The following is a 17,714-nucleotide window of genomic DNA, read 5'->3' as shown; positions in this document are numbered from 1 at the left end:
GCATGGTTATGGTATTGATGTACAACATATTTGCATTAATTCACTTTCCATTTGCTTCATCCATGTATATGTATTTGAGAAATGTCAGTCTCAAGTCTGTGTTGCTTACAATGTAAATTTGAAAAAATAAGATTTAAGGCGTCTTCAACTCCAATTTTAAAGCTGTTCTGCATGTGTGTTGACTATACACATAAAGGTGGCACTCCTCAAGCACAGCAATTCTGAAAACTGTAAATGTTTTTTTTTCTTCAAGTTTTTTCTCTTTTTTTTTGCTTAAGAACATACAGTATTTCTGTTTCATGTTCAGTGACCTTTTCTCTGACAAAGGGCATCGGTGTCCTATGAGGGGGATTAAGCACAGCCTGCTCTAAACTCAGGAGAGAAAAACACTTTGGAATAACCTAATCCTAAAAGCTAATCCTAAAAAAGTGGATGATGTGTTGCATATTTGAAAATATGAATTTCTTGTACATAGCTTCATTTTGCTACATGTTTCTTGATGATTAAGTCCTAGATTAAGATGGACATATGAAGAGTGAATGTACATGGGTGAGGATCTTTTGCTGCCTTTAGGTCAGCTAGACTGGCATAAATCATGTTGAGCAGTGCTATCTTTGTTGGTCGGTCTGGATATGGCCATTCTGACCCGTAATAAGCACCATGAAGTCCCAGTCCTGTTTGTTGCTGAGGTGTTATTCACATACCTTTGTGTCTTGCTAGTTTTATACTTTGGTCTAGATTGAGCAGTATATTTATAGCTGAAGTTTACATCCCAATAATCTTTTTTGTTAATTTATAACTTCGCTCGTCCTTAGATAATTTCATGCAAGATGTCAGATTTCTAGTTCTATATCTAGTTACAGATTTCAGTAAACCATGTAACACACATTTATATTTAAGAGGAAAATATTTGTACCAACAAAATATAATTGTCAGATTGTCTTGTACAATCTATTGAAAATCACTGCTGAACCTTGTCAAAAGGTAGTTTTATATACGATTAATAAAATAGGATGTATTTTCATTATGTTTTTTATATTTTTTCTGATTCATGTTAAAACATTGTTAGCTTTTCCAGGTGCAAATCTCACCTGGAAAAGAACTCCGGTCAGCATACTAAATTTCTATTTAATGAAAAATGTATGCCCTCTTTGCTTACACATTAGTTTTGAAATAGAACCATATGTACAATCTAGAATGTCAGCTTCATTTTGAGTGTGTTTACATCTGTACTTGTGGAACCATATAAGACCCACACCCCCTTTTATACATTGTTACTTCTAAAACTTTCACAGTCCATTTTTTATGGTGTGCATTGTATTGCATCTGATGAAATATAACATTTAAAAATATGTTGTACCAAGACAATGATACACAATGTTTTTTTGAATTAGTCATACCCAGTCTCAACAATAGGATGCTCTCCAGCAAGGCACAACATTGAGGTTTGTCTGTCATGACCAAAGCCACGAACCACAATCGGAGCCTTCAGACAATCTCACTGTAATGTGTATACGCTGTGGAGGCTGCAGCTAACCTCCTCCATCACTCACATGATATCAAATGATTTTCTATAAAGTAAAGCTGATCTCAGATCAGTGTCGTTTCATGGTGGTATTTGTGACATTGGAGATGCAAGTTTATATAACGTGACACCCCCACCCCTTAATAAACCTGTTTACTTCCTAGAAAGTAATCCTAGAAAGTAATGCAATTATATGAGTTAAACGTAAAGGTCTATAGCAGGGGTACTCAAATAGAAATGATGACGGGCCACATTTAATTTTTTCAATCACTGAAGGGCCGGTTACGGTTGGGGGGGGGGGGCTGGCGAACGTAAACTGTCGACGGGGGGTGAACGCATTGGGGCGTCTGCTACCTGTTTGTTGTTGCCATAAAGGCAATCCCCGGCATCGTCTTGAGATTTCAAAATAAGAGCGGATAGCGCGATTGAAAAAAAAGATTCCTAAAAAAAAAACACTTTTCAAAACAGCTCACGGGCCAGAAATAGATATTTGAGTATGGGGGGTCTATAGTAAGATGTGAATAGTGTAGGTGACCTCAGATGAGGCTAGATCTAGTCCAAGATCTGAGCTCATCAAGTCTAAGTCAGGACCAAGACCTAGACTACGAATCTGCATAAATTGAACATTGCTTGCAACACTAAGTACATCAAAATATAGGTATATTTATCTATTAAGCACACATGTAAGAGCACACCATTTGCATGTCATAATTTCAACAATCTCAATATGAATTGTTAACAAAATATGGCTGCATTTTGTCACCACAGAAATTGAACTAATGGCTCCAGAAGGTAACATTTGATATCAACATCCACGCTCTATTCCCTACTTTCTACTATACTCCCTACGCTCTACTATACTCCCTACACTGTCCTCCCTATGCTGTACTCTACTCCCTACGCTCTACTCCCTGCTCTGTACTCCCTATGCTGTACTCTACTCCCTACGCTCTACTCCCTATGCTGTACTCTACTCCCTTTGCTGTACTCTACGCTCTGCTCTGTACATCTCTGCTGTATTTACAATGTCTACAAAGCTAAATATGGCTTAATGTAGCATGTTTTGTATTTATTAAAGAAGCTGAGCAGAAACATGGTGCTTCCTCACCTGATCCTGAATGACATGGTGATGAGGACCTGGACTGATTTTGATCCTGAGGGATATGATATGTTGTTTGTTTTGTTTGCTTGTTTGTGTTTTTTACACTAGTTTTTCCTTCAAATTTTTTGTTTAATTATAATTTCTGTTGTAAATGTGACCCGATGGCAAAAGTTGATTGTTGTTGTTGTTTGCATATAATAAATGTGAGTCTACTCTTTTCGAACTCTCTTCAAATGTGTGAACTCTTTGTTATATTTCAGCAATAGGGGTGTAACGGTTTACAAACTTCACGGTTCGGTTCACACCACAGTATGGACCCCATGGATCGGTATTGGGGGAGGGAGTAGCAGGCTACTACAGCCTAATACATACTAAAATACTTAAATTACTTCAATTTAGCCCATTTGATCAAAATTCTCCCAGACATAGTATGTTTTAAAAAATATTTTAATTTTTTTTAGTACACTCCAGTGCACAAAGGCGGCAAACTCAAAGTTCAGTCTAACGGTTCTAACAAATTATGGGTCAGAAAATTAACGAGCCAAAAAAAAAAAAGCACTCTAGTCCAACACCATCATTACTCATCACTGCTCACTGCTACTGTGAACTTGTGGGAAGGACTAAGAGGATTCTTGTAGTACTTCCCCATTGGCATGCAGTGTTTTGCTAAGACAAAGCTTAGGTTATTGGGCACTCAGTGGAGGTGTATTTCAGCTGAAAAGTCCCACAAGAGTTTATAAGAAAACTGAACAAAACTAATTTTTCATCTATATTATTGTGCTAAAACAGCACTAATTGTACTGTTAATTATCAATGGTTGCATCTGTTTTATTTTATATAATTTAAAGCAGTTTTGAAGATTTCAGGCAGTCAAATCACACTGAACTTGATAATGCATTATTATTGGATAAGTCATTCTTTCAAAGTGAGCTGCTTTGAATTTGTAATTAGAGTACGGTTACTGCAGTTTGTGAAGACAGCGGCAATTAAATAAACTTATTTCCTGTTTCCTGAATTTTTAAGTGCACGCCTACATCTTGCATTGCGGTAGACCGTAATGCGTTCTACAGCTTAAACATATTTTAATGCAGAGGTTAATGCACCAAAAATCCTTTGAAAGAAAATATTTATTAGAAGAAAAAATCTAAAATTTCCAGGTTTCAAATCCATGCCTATTTCTTTCAGTAAAATTCTTTTTTTGGCCAAGCTGAGTGACACACACCAGGCCACACCAGAGTCTCAAATCATTATCTACTGGAACAGCCTAAATGCTGCCCAACTTAACTACAAGAAAGCATATGACTCACACATGGATTCTTGAATACCTAGGCCTAAAGTCACCATGAAGGCCTTCATTCAGAACTCAGTGGAATACTAAAGGACAACATTAGAAGTCAACTTTAGAAGCTAGGACAGTTGTCCACATCGTGATAAAGTTAGCTATATACCAAGGAGATGCATGCTGTTCTGCATAGGCCTGAATCCTCTCAGACAGATCATCTCTAAAGAGTGGGTGTGGTATTCAGGAGTTGAACTGCTGTCAGCCACCTGCTGTTCATTGATGAAATCGAGCTGTATGCTAAAATGGAAAGAAACATTGACTCTGAGCCTCTTGCCAAGAATCTACAGTTAGTCAGTTAGTTAGTTAGTTTCTGATTTCTATTACAATAGATAGAAATGTAATGTTATATATGAGACACACGCCGTACATCCGATTTCTCACGCTGACAAAAATCTAGTTTATTTATCTCTGATCTACATCTACATCATTGGCAGGTGCACTTGATAAGAAACAGTTGGAAGTTAATTGCATGACAGTTGCTAGTTCCAATAGAGTAAGTTCAATGAGTTACTAGTTCGCCAACCACTGGCGATCGGTCGATCGCGATATAATACTTAATTTGTGTCCATTTTACACCCCCCCCCCCCCCCTCACTCCAAGTGATCTTGAAAAGTTGGCAACCCTGATATATACATATTATACATTCATATACACACTTACAATAAAAACTAGATAATTGTAAACTATCGAGCTAAATAATTAATTGATTAAATAAATTAGAAAATTATTACACAAACTGATATTGTTATAATGATAAGAAATTTCCGTAACGAAAGGACATGGTAGATTTCATCTTGTTTGCCCGAGTTCTTTAACGACATAATTATCTGGCAATACCCACTCCGCCCTGTAGATGGCAGCATTGTGTCATTGAATCACTATTTCAGTCAGTATTATACTTCCAAACTCGTCCATTCATTCAAGGGAGTTGGTAATGGTGGATCAGAACCGATATGAAATTGACCACTCTCCAGGGCTCTGACGTTTTGATTTCGGTGCAGAGTGAGATTTTGTGGGCAAAGGCAGGGGTGGTGTTGGTGGGGGTGTCTGGGCACAGGGGTGGTGTTGGTGGGGGTGTCGGGGCACAGGGGTGGTGGTAGCTTGTATGTGTGTGTGTGCCACCCAGGGTAGGGAGGGGGTAGCTCAAGTATTGTAACTGACGTAGCTCTTCAAAGGGTGACAAAGGTGTTTTCATTTGACCAGCTACAAAAGAAGAGAAATCTACCGTTTTTTCACAACTTTACTGTCATGGTTTAAAGAACATGGGTTCTAACTACAGGAGATGGGTAGATTAGTAAGTAAGCTAGGAAATTACCATATTTTTGTGTAAGGAAGTGCAGTATTGTTATTATTGAATTGTTGGATAGGAAATTATCAATCCAATTTGACAACACTAGTGAGCATATTGCCATCTACCACAAACATGTCACCAACAGGTTTGTGTATTGAATTGAGTTTGTCACATGTTCAGTAGATTAATGAACAAGGAGCAGTCCATTTGTCATTTTTTAAATTTTCATTTAAATTGGTGAGCTTCCTCGCCTTTGTTGTACTTCAACTTCTCTTCAGTACCTCAGTGTAGCGTGTTCGTTGATACAGAAGGAAATAATTAGAAACAGACCAATCTACTGCAAACAAAAAGCTTTATTTGTACCAAGATATCTTAGGAGACCCCACACATACAATGCATGTATATGCTCCCCACCCTAAGAGGTAGAGACTAGAGATCTGAAAATAACTGCTGCTTATATGCCGCTTCTCCCATCTGCCTGCCCTTTCAGTGATCTTCCATTCCATCCATTCCATAGATGTAGTTGAAAACCATTTCATATCAAGTTGATCGCATCAATATCAAGTTTACTACTTAGCAAAATATATTGTTGCCAAGTTTGCTGCTAAGCAAAGATGATTTTCACAACACATCCCACAGATCCTTGAGAAAGCTGAGGAGAGTCCATTAAACACAGACTTCCTCCTGGGCTTAGGGGTGGTCTCGTTAGAGGAAGATACTGCCTCAACATTGGGAGATTGGATATCTGTAAAAGATGAAAGTTGTACAGAAAAATAGCTTAAGAAATAATAATAATAATAATCTTTATTTGTATAGCACCTTTCATACATACATGCAACTCAGTGCTTTACAGTATAATTAAAAATAAACATTAAAAGGAGATAAGACAAAAAGAAAATGTTAAAAGAAATTAAAGATAAATATTAAAATAACAGGGAGTCCAAGGCCCACTTGATGGCCAGGCACTCCTTTTCCATCGTGGAGTACCGTTGCTCTCTTGGAAACATCTTATGACTCAGAAACGCGACTGGCCTGCGCTGTCCTTCCAACTCCTGCAGTAACACCGCTCCCAGGCCAACACCTGAAGCATCAGTCTGCAGAATAAATGGTTGATCGAAATCTGGAACAATCTTCACACTGCTCCGTCCAGATCACCTTCTTGGGAGCCGATGTCCTGGTCAAATCTGTAAGGACAGAGGCTCTCGCAGAAAAATTAGGTATAAACCTGCGGTACCATCCCATCAATCCCAGGAAGGATCTCACCTTTCTCTTAGTTGTTGGGGGACTGCAGCTGCGAATCGCCTCCACCTTTTCCAGCTGTGGACGAATCACCCCATTGCCAATGACAAAGCCCAGGTAACTAATCTCCTTCTTTGCCAAGGCACACTTCCTCGGATTAATAGGCATCCCTGCCTCCTTAATCCGTCCCAAGACCTGCCTAAGCTGCTCACAGTGGTCCTCCCAAGTTTCACTAAAAATGACATCATCCAGGTATGCTGCCGCAAAAAATTCTGTCCCCTTCAATAACCTGTCCATAAGTCTCTGAAAAGTTGCAGGTGCCCCCTGCAAGCCAAATGCCATGACCCTAAAATGGTAAAGCCCATAAGGAGTCCTAAATGCAGTGAGTTCTTTCACTTTGTCAGTCAGTGGAACCTGCCAGTACCCTTTAGATAAATCCAGAGATGTAATGAACTTGGCTTTTCCCAGCCGCTCTACCAGATCATCAATTCGAGGCATAGGATAAGAGTCAAACTTGGAGATGGCATTAATGTGTCTGAAATCTATACAAAATCTAATGGTCCCATCTTTTTTTGGCACTAGCACTACTGGGCTACACAACTCACTCATAGAGGGTTCAATAACACCCATGGAAAGCATTATGTCCAATTCTTGTTTCAGAGCAGGGAGCAAACGTTCAGGAATGCAATAGCTTTTTTTCGCGCTGAGACATTTTCAATGAGGGTGATGTCATGGTGAACCACATTCGTATATCCTGGCTTTTCCTGAAACAGATCTGGCTCGAGGAGCTCCTTCAGCTGCTGTTGCTGGAATGGCTGTAGATGATGCACATCCACTGCCTGTGAGCTGCTACTGGTAGGGTAAGTACTGCTCTGTTGGTTCCTCCTCTTCCCCCACAGCTCGTACATACAGGTGAGCTTCCACAGACTCTGACATTGGATGGAACTCTTTAAGGAGATTCACATGAAAGATCTGCTTCTGCTTAGACCTCTCAGGCATATAGATCTCATAAGTCACTGTACCAGTCTTGCGAAGTACCTCATATGGCCCATGCCACTTGGCCAAGAGCTTATTTTCACTGGTCGGCAGAAGTAACAGCACCTGCTGGCCTGGAGACAAGGATCTCTCCCTGGCATTACGGTCATACCAGGCTTTCTGGTTCTTTTGAGCTTTTTCCATGTTTTCCCGGGCCAGTGATGTCATCTGCTCTAGACATTCCCGCATCTGGATTACATACTGGACCACATTCTTTTGCTCACCCCTTGGACTCTCCCAGAACTCCTTCAACAAGTCAAGAGGCCCCCGTACTGGTCTCGAGAACAACAGCTCAAAGAGAGAAAATCCTAAGGATGCTTGGGGTACCTCCCTGTATGCAAACAGCAGATATGGCAACCACTGGTCCCAGTCTTTTCCAGACTGAGAAATGAACCTGCGAAGCATAGTCTTTAGAGTTCGGTTAAATCTCTCCACTAATCCGTCTGTTTGAGGGTGGTAGGGTGTGGTCTTAATGCCCTTAATACCCAGCAACTTATAGACCTGTTTAAGAAGTCCAGAGAAAAAATTGGTGCCCTGATCTGTAATAATTTCTCTGGGTACCCCGACTCGTGAAAACAACTGAACCAAGCAGTTAGCAATCTGTCTCGCCTTTATATCTCGGAGAGGAAAAGCCTCGGGTATCTTGTGGCATAATCACAGATCACAAGGATGTACCTATTACCACTCTTACTCCTCTCCAAGGGCCCCACTATGTCCATCCCTATTCTTTCAAATGGTGTATCAATTACTGGAAGATTTTGCAACTTAGCATGGGCAATCCTTCTCCCCGAGGTAAGCTGGCACTCTGGACAGGTTTTACAGAACTCACTCACATCTGTATACAATAATTGCCAACTAAACCGGCTACCAATTATTGCTAATGTTTTGTACTTGCCCAGGTGTCCACCCCATGGAACTGTGTGCGCTAGTGTCATTACTGTACGTCTGAGAGATACCGGCACAGCTAAGGACTCAACCCCGCCCTTTACTTGGTACAGAATGCCCTTTTTCACGACATACTTTTCATCAGCTAAAACCTGTGGCTTTCCCTGCCTCACTTCATCAGCCTCTGACACTTTCTGGAACCAACCCTGCAATGTAGGGTCTGCTTTCTGCAACTGAACTATGTCTTCTGGAATCTGCATATCCATAATGACAGGAGGTGCTGACAAAACATCCTCACAACTTAATTCAGTGCCCCTGATTTTTCTCTGCGCCTCTCTTTTCTGGACTTTTACTGGTTCACTCTCAATCACAGAATCCGCAAAAGGCAACTCTCTCCAGCTGTCCTTAATACCCTGAGCTCTTGTTACCACATTACACATTTTAACCTGTGAAATCAAATCACCCAAAATGGGCAGGTCCTGGCCTAACACCACCGGATGCGGCAAATTGGAAGCTAGTGCAACTGGCAAGAGAAAAGTTTGACCATTGACTGTTAAATAAACCTCTACTGTGTTGTAGACTTTAACATCCCCATGTACACAACAAACTTTAACCGGTACCTGTTCACTTCCTTCTGCCTCAGGGACTAGGCTCTCTAAGACCAACGTTTGTGTGCTTCCTGTGTCTACTAGGGCCTGGGCTGCCTGCCCATTAACCAGGACCTGAACCACATTCTCTGGTATCACCTGAGCAATGTGTGGCAAGTGTGGTCTAGGAACATAGCACATAGCAATGTTTTTAGCTTTCCTAGCCTGACAGTATGGCTTAGTGTGCCCCTTTTCTCCACAGTAATAACATTTCACCTCCTGTTTACTGGGCTTATCTGGCTGCCTGCTAAATGCATTACTTTTACCACGGGCATGACCATTAACCCCACCATCCCCAAAAGACTTACTTTGAGGTCCTGGAGTCCACTGGCTGAAGCGGTTTCCCCTGGTGCTTTTCCGTGCGGAGATATAGACCTCTGCCAGTCTGGCGGCCTCCTCTGCTGTTTCAGGGTCATGCTCCTTAATCCACACTGCCATGTCTGGGCTCACCATCCTCATAAATTGCTCCAAGATGAGTATTTCTGCCATTTGTTGAACTGTATGTTCCTCTGGTTTTGTCCATTTTACAAACAGTTCCTTGAGTCTTACATATAGCTCCCGTGGTGTCTCATCAGGCCATATGTCAGTCCCTCGGAACCGTTGCCTGTAAGTCTCAGCACTGATCTCATATTTCTTTAAAATATGTCCATTGCCACATAGGCACTACGAGCCTTACCCGTCAGCAGGGGTACCAGACGTATGGCCCAATTCTCTCTTGGCCAGCGACATGCAGTTGCAATTCTTTCAAACGTTGTTAAAAAATGTTCCACATCATCACCTTCAGTTAATGGGTGGAGTTTTGGCTCTTTGAAGTCCCCCACTTGTGGCATTCTCAGAGGTGAAACTGCTCCACTACTGGCCACCTCACTTCCTCGTTCACTCAGGGCTGGGATGCTCCCCTCCACGTGACCCTGGAGCTGCTGGAACTGGTGCTGGACATTTTGCCACCGCTGCTCTTGCTTTGCCTCCGCCTGTGACATTCTTTCGTCCCGTGTCGCCTGGGACTGAACCAGCACTTTTACCATATTTGCCAGTTCTGCAATCATCCCCTCTGTGGAGGTTGCTGGTCTTGCTGCTGCCTCTCGTTGCCTGGAGTCCTGCACTGCCTCTGTTGCTTGATTTTCTGAAGAGCTCTGCACCCTTGCCTGTTCCAGCTCCTGTGTTTCCGCTGCTCCTCGGTCTTGCTTGGACTTGGGTGGCATATTTCCTTCCTGCTGTTCTCAGCTGAGGCCTGGACCACTTCTGACACCAAAATGTTGTAGCATAGCCGAACGGCATTTGAAAAAAAACTGAAAAACAGAACCGGAAGTTCCACCATACCAGATTTATTTAGTCCACCGTGTAGAGTGCCTTGGATTCCACAAACAATCATAAAGAATGCACCAAACAAAATCAAAAACAAAACAAAAAAACAAGTTAACATACACTAATCAACTCCATTAAGACATAGCAACCAGGCCCTCACTCGTCTGCCTTTCCAGTCAGCTCTCCCCCCCTCTCTCCTCAGAGTTCTGTCCTTAACAAACATTTAGTCTTGGGTTCCACCACTGACCGGCACGCCCGCAGGGGAGGTTTAAAATGCACAGGTTATAATTACCTTCTTTTATTTTATGTTAAATCAAACATTTTATTATATACGCAATAGTTGAATATGAATATAAAACATTTTATAATAAAAATTCATGTTGGAATGACCTTTTAGAACTAGAACCCTCAAAGCAGGTCCTCTCTGCCCCCGGCTCAAACATCCAAAATGGCATGGTCCACTTGCAACACAACCTCCTACCAAACTACAAAAACCCACAAACCCCTGGGCTCAGGTCCTTTGACCTACCAGAGGTTGCCAGCATACTAGGACAAACAGGTAAGCCGAACCATTTTTCAAAACACACTATACACAGTCAAAAATGCATGGAATGATTGTAATAATCTACACCATCAGTTGGCCACCCTGAATAGTGCAAGATAATCCCAGCAGTTTATTGTGTTTCAGAGTTCTGACAAGGTCCACCTGCAGTCCTGTGGGTTTCAATAAAAAGAGTCTTTAAAACTGAGGTTGTCTCGTGGTTGATTCTCCAACTGTGAAACATGGAATGGACGAGAGCTCCGTTACACTGCTACAGGCACTACCACCATCCGTCGTAACCTTCATTCCATCTCTCCATCAGCACTTGCCTCTACTATCACCACAGCCCTCCAGCCCCATGACTTTCTCTTGTCTCTCCACAGACACCTTTATTGACACTTTATTGTCCTCCCTCTCTTCATCTATTGACCTCTTATGTCCCCTCTCTTCCAAACCCACAAGATCCTCCCCACCTGCTCCTTGGCTCTCAGACCCCCTGCGTAACAACCGACGAGAACTGAGGATGGTTGAGAGGCAATGGCGGAAATCGAAGCTTACTGCTGATCTTCACTTGTATCAGTCTCTCCTGTCCCTATTCTCCATGGACCTAACTGCAGCCAAGACATCATTCTACAGAGAGAAACTGGAGACATCTATATCAGATCCACGCAAGATGTTCAAAACCTTCTCTCCTCTCCTCAAACCCTCCCCCCTCCAACTCCCACTTCTCTTACTGCAGATGATTGTCACCTTCTTTGAAGACAAGGTCAATACGATTCGCAGCACCTTTTCCCTAGTCCCTGTGCCCACTGTGTCCCCTCCTACTCCTCCCTTTTCTCTAACCTCCTTCTCTCCTCTCTCAGCTGAGATGGTGCTTCAGCTGCTGACATCCAGCAGTCCCACCACATGCCCTCTGGACCCCATCCCATCCACACAATCTCCCACGAACTCTTCCCTTTCATCTCAACCATCATCAACAACTCCTTATCTTCAGGAATTGTGCCATCATCATTCAAGGCGGCTAGGGTGGTGCCAATCCTAAAGAAACCCAACCTTGACGCCACCAACATCAGCAACTACAGACCGGTATCTCTCCTCTCATTCCTTTCTAAGATCCTTGAACGGGCTGTACACAACCAGCTATCCTCTTTTCTCTCACAGAACCAGCTTCAGGACCCCAACCAATCTGGCTTCAAGCCGGCACATTCTACAGAAACTGCACTCATTGCAGTAACTGAGAAACTCCATGCGGCTAGAGCAACTGGACTATCATCAGTTCTGATTCTGCTTGACCTTTCGGCGGCCTTTGACATAGTCAGTCACGAGATCCTCCTGTCCATCCTTTCAGGCCTTGGTATCACTGGCAATGCATAGATGTGGTTTGCATCCTACCTGGAGGGATGTTTCTACCAAGTAACATGGGGAGGATCAACATCCACGCCATGCAAACTCTCCACCGGTGTTCCACAAGGCTCAGTGCTGGGTCCACGTCTTTTTTCCCTTTATTTATTCCCGCTCACTGGGCGAGACAATTTCTGCACATGGCTTCTCTTATCACTGTTATGCGGATGACACCCAGCTCTTCTTTTCCTTCCCGCCTTCTGACACACAGGTTTCAGCTCGAATCTCTGCATGTCTAAAAGACATTGCCTCTTGGATGGCAGCTCACCACCTAAAGCTTAACCCAAGCAAGACATATATGCTGTACATCCCTGGAAGAGCCAGTCCTCATTGTGATCTTTCTATCTCATTCGAGAACACTGTGATCACTCCATCCATGGAAGCGCATAGCCTTGGTGTAGTTGTCAACAATCAACTCTCCTTCACGGCCCACGTTGCTAATACAACACGATCATGCATTCGCCCTTCACAACATTCGGATGATTCCACCATTTCTCTCTAGGGAGGCCACTCAGGTCCTTGTCCAGTCCCTTGTCATCTCAAGACTGGACTACTGCAACTCTCTCCTGGCTGGTCTTCCTATGCATGCTATCAAACCCCTGCAACTGATCCAGAACACTGCAGCTCGGTTGGTCTTCAACCTTCCTAAGTTCAGCCATGTCACTCCCTTGCTGTGCTCCCTCCACTGGCTTCCGGTAGCTGCCCGCATCAAATATAAAACCCTGGTGCTGGCCTACAAAGCAAAGAATGATCCAGCTCCTCCTTACTTGATGGCCATGGTAAAACCCAGAAGCATACCTAGAGCCCTCTGTGCCTCAGGTATGACTCCTCTTGACCCTCCATCATCCAGGACACATGGGAGACAAGCATCCAGACTTTTCTCTGTCCTGGCTCCAAGGTGGTGGAATGAACTTCCCTTGTGTGTCTGAACATCGGAGTCACTTGCTGTCTTCAGTTGCTGACTGAAGACCCACCTCTTTCAAGTGCACTTTACATAATTATGCTTTCGTCTACTGTGCTTTATCGTCCCTTTCCTCAGGTGTTTCTTTTTCTCAGGTATTGTGCATATTTGGGTTACAGGAATGGCTTACTGTCTTTTTCCTCAGGTGATGTGTATATTCAGGTATAATAATAACTTGGCATAATTGTTAGGTATCATATGACTTTCGTCTAGTGGTTTTTCCAGCTTCGAGTACCTTGTGTTCAGGACTATCTATACTACTTTGGAGATTCCAAGCAACTACGTAGCACTTTTGTAAGTCGCTCTGGATAAGGGCGTCTGATAAATGCCATAAATGTAAATGTAAAAATACAGGCTGTGGACATCTGAACTGGGTTGGGAGAAAATTAATGCTTTTTTTGCACTAACCGCTAAAGATGAGAATAGTATTGGTCAGAGATTTTGATCGTAATAATGTCCTCAGATGGTTTCAATCCCTCAAACCTAATCACACCAAACACTAAAGACATATTCCCCATAAAATTACCTGACTTCGTCCCTGACGTAAAGCAGCATCATGAACACTTACGTACATGAAAGCCAGTGCCACTTACTTCATGATGGTCATTTTGGATAAATCATTTACACATTCTATTTTGCAACAATCTGAATTGTAATTAGACCTACTATAAATAGTTAAAATGTAACCGAGTAGCTAGGAATTAAGATACCATCTCAAAGGAGCTTGAATTTACGCTCATCAGTAGTCCAACTGGTCCAATCATGGTCCAGTTGCTTACGTATATTGCAGAAAGCATTGCGCAGCAATCAAAAACGTTGTCTGTCGTTTTAAACAGCGGCCGCACTTTTATAGTCACTTTAATTGTGACGTCACCAGTGATGTCAGTAACGCGTTACTTAGTAAACAGAGACCGTATATATAAGTGGACTGGACGACACGAGTGAAAAGTGAAGCCTCCGTGTGTCAGCTGCCCTCTAGTGGCTGGCTGCAGTACAAATTTTAACCCCGCCCATTCCCGTGTAAGTGAATGGGCCGGACGAGAAACTTTGAATTTTTAGTACACATAAAATAAGTTTTTTGAGCAATTATATTTTCTCAATTCTATAACACTCCATTGCGTTAGTATCTCTCCCAGTGTTTTTCTCTACGATAAACAGATTTTATAGAAGTTATTAAGCGTTACTTAAAGGGGTGTGGTGATAAGGTGATTGACAGTTAATAACTGCGTTGATTGACATCTAATACCAGAAGCTCAAATGTGAACACGCTCAACAGCAAAACTCTATCAAAACTCTCGACAGCAGTATTAAAACCTTTTTACCTTTATAAAACGTAAAACGTCAAAAGTGTCTTTATACCACACCTCAATGTCTTGTTCTGCAGTAAATTGTTGTAACAGACCATTAGGGTCAAGTTCTTTGCAGTTCTTTCGGTAAGTAGCTCAGTTAGATATTTGACTAGCTAGCCAGATGTTAACTTTAAATAGTCACTTGGACATTTTTTTCAACATTACTTAATCACATTTCGCGAAATGCGAATTCCTCTAACGCAGTGGTTCCCAAAGTGGGGGGCGCGCCCCCTAGGTGGGGCGCGGAGCTATTGCAGGGGGGGCGTGGAGCTTGAAAGTAAAACGTGCACATGTGTCTTAGGGATGCACCGATTCCGATATTAATATCTGAAAAAAATCTAGATCGGGTATCGGGGACAATGTGACCGATCCATAAAAGCAGATATATTCAGTCTAATTCTATGCTTGTATTGCTTGCTTTTCGGAGTTAGTTCAACCTTAATACTCGCGCTGGTGGTATTACACTTAGTCCGTTTATTTGCTGGTTGACCAAAATAAGCCTGGGCTCCAGCAATACTTTACTGTTCATACATGAACTGGTGAGTTGTCCAAAGCTCATTGAATGTGTTACTTACAGAAATAAATTAAAGAGCAGTGGTCTGAGTCGGTCTACGGCAGAAAGCTAAAAAAACAACAATATTCCGTACGCGCGCTCAACTCGCTCCCTTAAAGAGACAGTACACATATTTCTGGCCGTTATATGCTTTGTGCTCTGCGTGATGTCTGCGCTTGCAAACTAGCCGCATATGTATTGCTGTTTCTCTTATTTCATCTCCTTATTTATTTTAAATTATATTTAGAATTCTTGAACCATTTAAAAGGTTTCTTGCAGTTTATTTTTTTCATGTTTGACCAAAGTTGTGAACCTATTGTTTTTGTAAGTTTTCAACACATCCCTAGTCAATGGGGGGGGGGGGGGCGCAAAAATATTCTCATCTACTAAAGGGGGTCACGGCAGAAAAAGTTTGGAAACCACTGCTCTAACGGGATGAGAGAAAGTGGTCATTCTATTATGCCATATTACCAAAACTCTGGGAAGAACCTCCTACAAACTGATGAAAACGGCGATTTATTACAGTGCACTTGCGATCACTGACCTCGCTTAGACAGTGCGACCAGAGAAAAATGGCCACGGCTCAATCATTATCATGCGGGGAAATCCAAGTAACTACTTTAAATCCTCTCAGGTTAGCAAATTGTGCTAGCTAGTTCGTAGTTTAGCGAATTGAACGAAATGTACTTGAAGCATAGACCATGTATGTGTGTGTGTGTTATGTCCATGTGTATTTGGGGGGGTTATTTTGTTCTGCATGTCTCTTCTAGACAGAGTTGCGCTGCCCGGACGAGGGGGTGGTTTGCGGACTGAGACCTGTGTCGCGGAATGCGGAAGTGATCGGAATGCGGTGGAATGCGGAAGAACACTCCAATAAATGCGGATCATTTGTTTGCGCCAGGGCGGCGTGCTGGTTCTAATGCTTGGGACTCGTTTGCCGTCTGTGTTGTCGATATGTGATTGTGCTGACTTCCTATATGGTAGTTTAGTTCGGTGGACTTTATTTCTGAGCAAATATTGTCGTGGCTGTTCGTTGTTTATTAATGTGTTGTATATATTATGGTTTTGTATGGTGCATGTCCTGGTCACCCCTGGGTAGGGTTGGTGGCTGTTTGATTTAACATTTGGGTAGTGGTTATTCTTTTGTTGTGGGTTTTCAGCCTTAGCCAACCTGAAGACAGTGGGATTTCTCTTTTATGTTTATATATATGTATATTTATATGTATATGTACGTCTATCACCTGTATATATAATCACCTGTAACCTCCATAAACTCATTTCACTATACGCTATTGGTCGTATGTGATCTGTCACTAGAGAAGGTTGACCATTATTTCACAGTGTTATGGGCCCAACCTAGACTGGGTCGTAACATATTGGGGGCTCGTCCCTTCTTTTCGTTCTTCTCTCTCTCTCGTTTTTGTTGTGTTGGTTTGTCGGGCGCATTTTTTTTTGTGTAGGGGGGTGTGGGGGAGGATGGCTTCTTTTAGTATAGTGGAGTTTTCCATGTCGCCTTCCCTGGAGGCATTCGACAGGTGTCGTAAGAATGACCTGCGGGCTATCGCAGATTTCTTTGAGCTCGCGATACCGTGGCCTGCCTCCAAGGCAGAGGTGAAGGCAGCGCTTTTTGAGGCGTTGGTAGCCCAGGGCATTTTGCCCGAAAGAGATGAGGTCCCTGGTGGGGCACCTCAGACTCCCGTAACGTCGGAGCCTGGTGGTGAGTCCGAGCCTCGATCAGAACCACAGTTACAGATACGACTACGGGAGTTGGAGCTGGAAATTAAACGGCAGGAGTACCACACGCAGCTGCTGAATCTACGGACTATGCAGGTAGAAGCAGACAAGGAAATCGCTTTAAAAAGGCTGGACTTGGAAAACGGGAAACCTATTCCGCCTCCCAGAAAGGTCAGTTCTCCTTGAGAGCCTACAGGTTTCTCTGCTAGTGAGCTGCCTGTTCCTCCGTTGTCTCCACGCCCTCAAGACGCTGATGGTCATAGGACGGACTTCGATGTCAGTAGACAAATCAGAATAGTACCTGTATTCAGGGAACATGAGGTAGACTCATATTTCCCCGTATTTGAACGGATAGCCACTACCCTGAACTGGCCGAAAGGATTGTGGTCTCTCTTACTTCAATGCAAATTATGTGGCAAAGCGCAGGAGGTGTGTTCGTCATTGTCCTTAGCCGATAGTATGGACTATGAAATAGTAAAGGCTTCGGTATTGAGGGCCTATGAATTAGTCCCCGAAGCGTATAGACAAAACTTTAGACAGTTGGAAAAACCCGCCCGCCAAAAATTCGTGTAGTTCGCCCGTGAAAAGGCTATGTTATTTGACAAATGTTGTGCAGCCAGTCATTGTCACACTTTCAAGGAGCTGAAAGAGCTTGTGTTGTTGGAGGAGTTCAAATTGCAGTCCGATACTGGCCCGAAGACGGATTGGAGCTCTGAACAACGAGACTATTTATTGTCATGAACGAGGGCACTTGATTGCTACCTGCCCTGTTCTCATGCGCAAAAACGCCAAAAAGATTGGTGC

This window comes from Brachyhypopomus gauderio, chromosome 6 (assembly GCF_052324685.1).
Source record: "Brachyhypopomus gauderio isolate BG-103 chromosome 6, BGAUD_0.2, whole genome shotgun sequence".
In the NCBI taxonomy this organism is placed as follows: domain Eukaryota; kingdom Metazoa; phylum Chordata; class Actinopteri; order Gymnotiformes; family Hypopomidae; genus Brachyhypopomus; species Brachyhypopomus gauderio.
Note: the sequence above shows the minus strand (reverse complement) of the source record.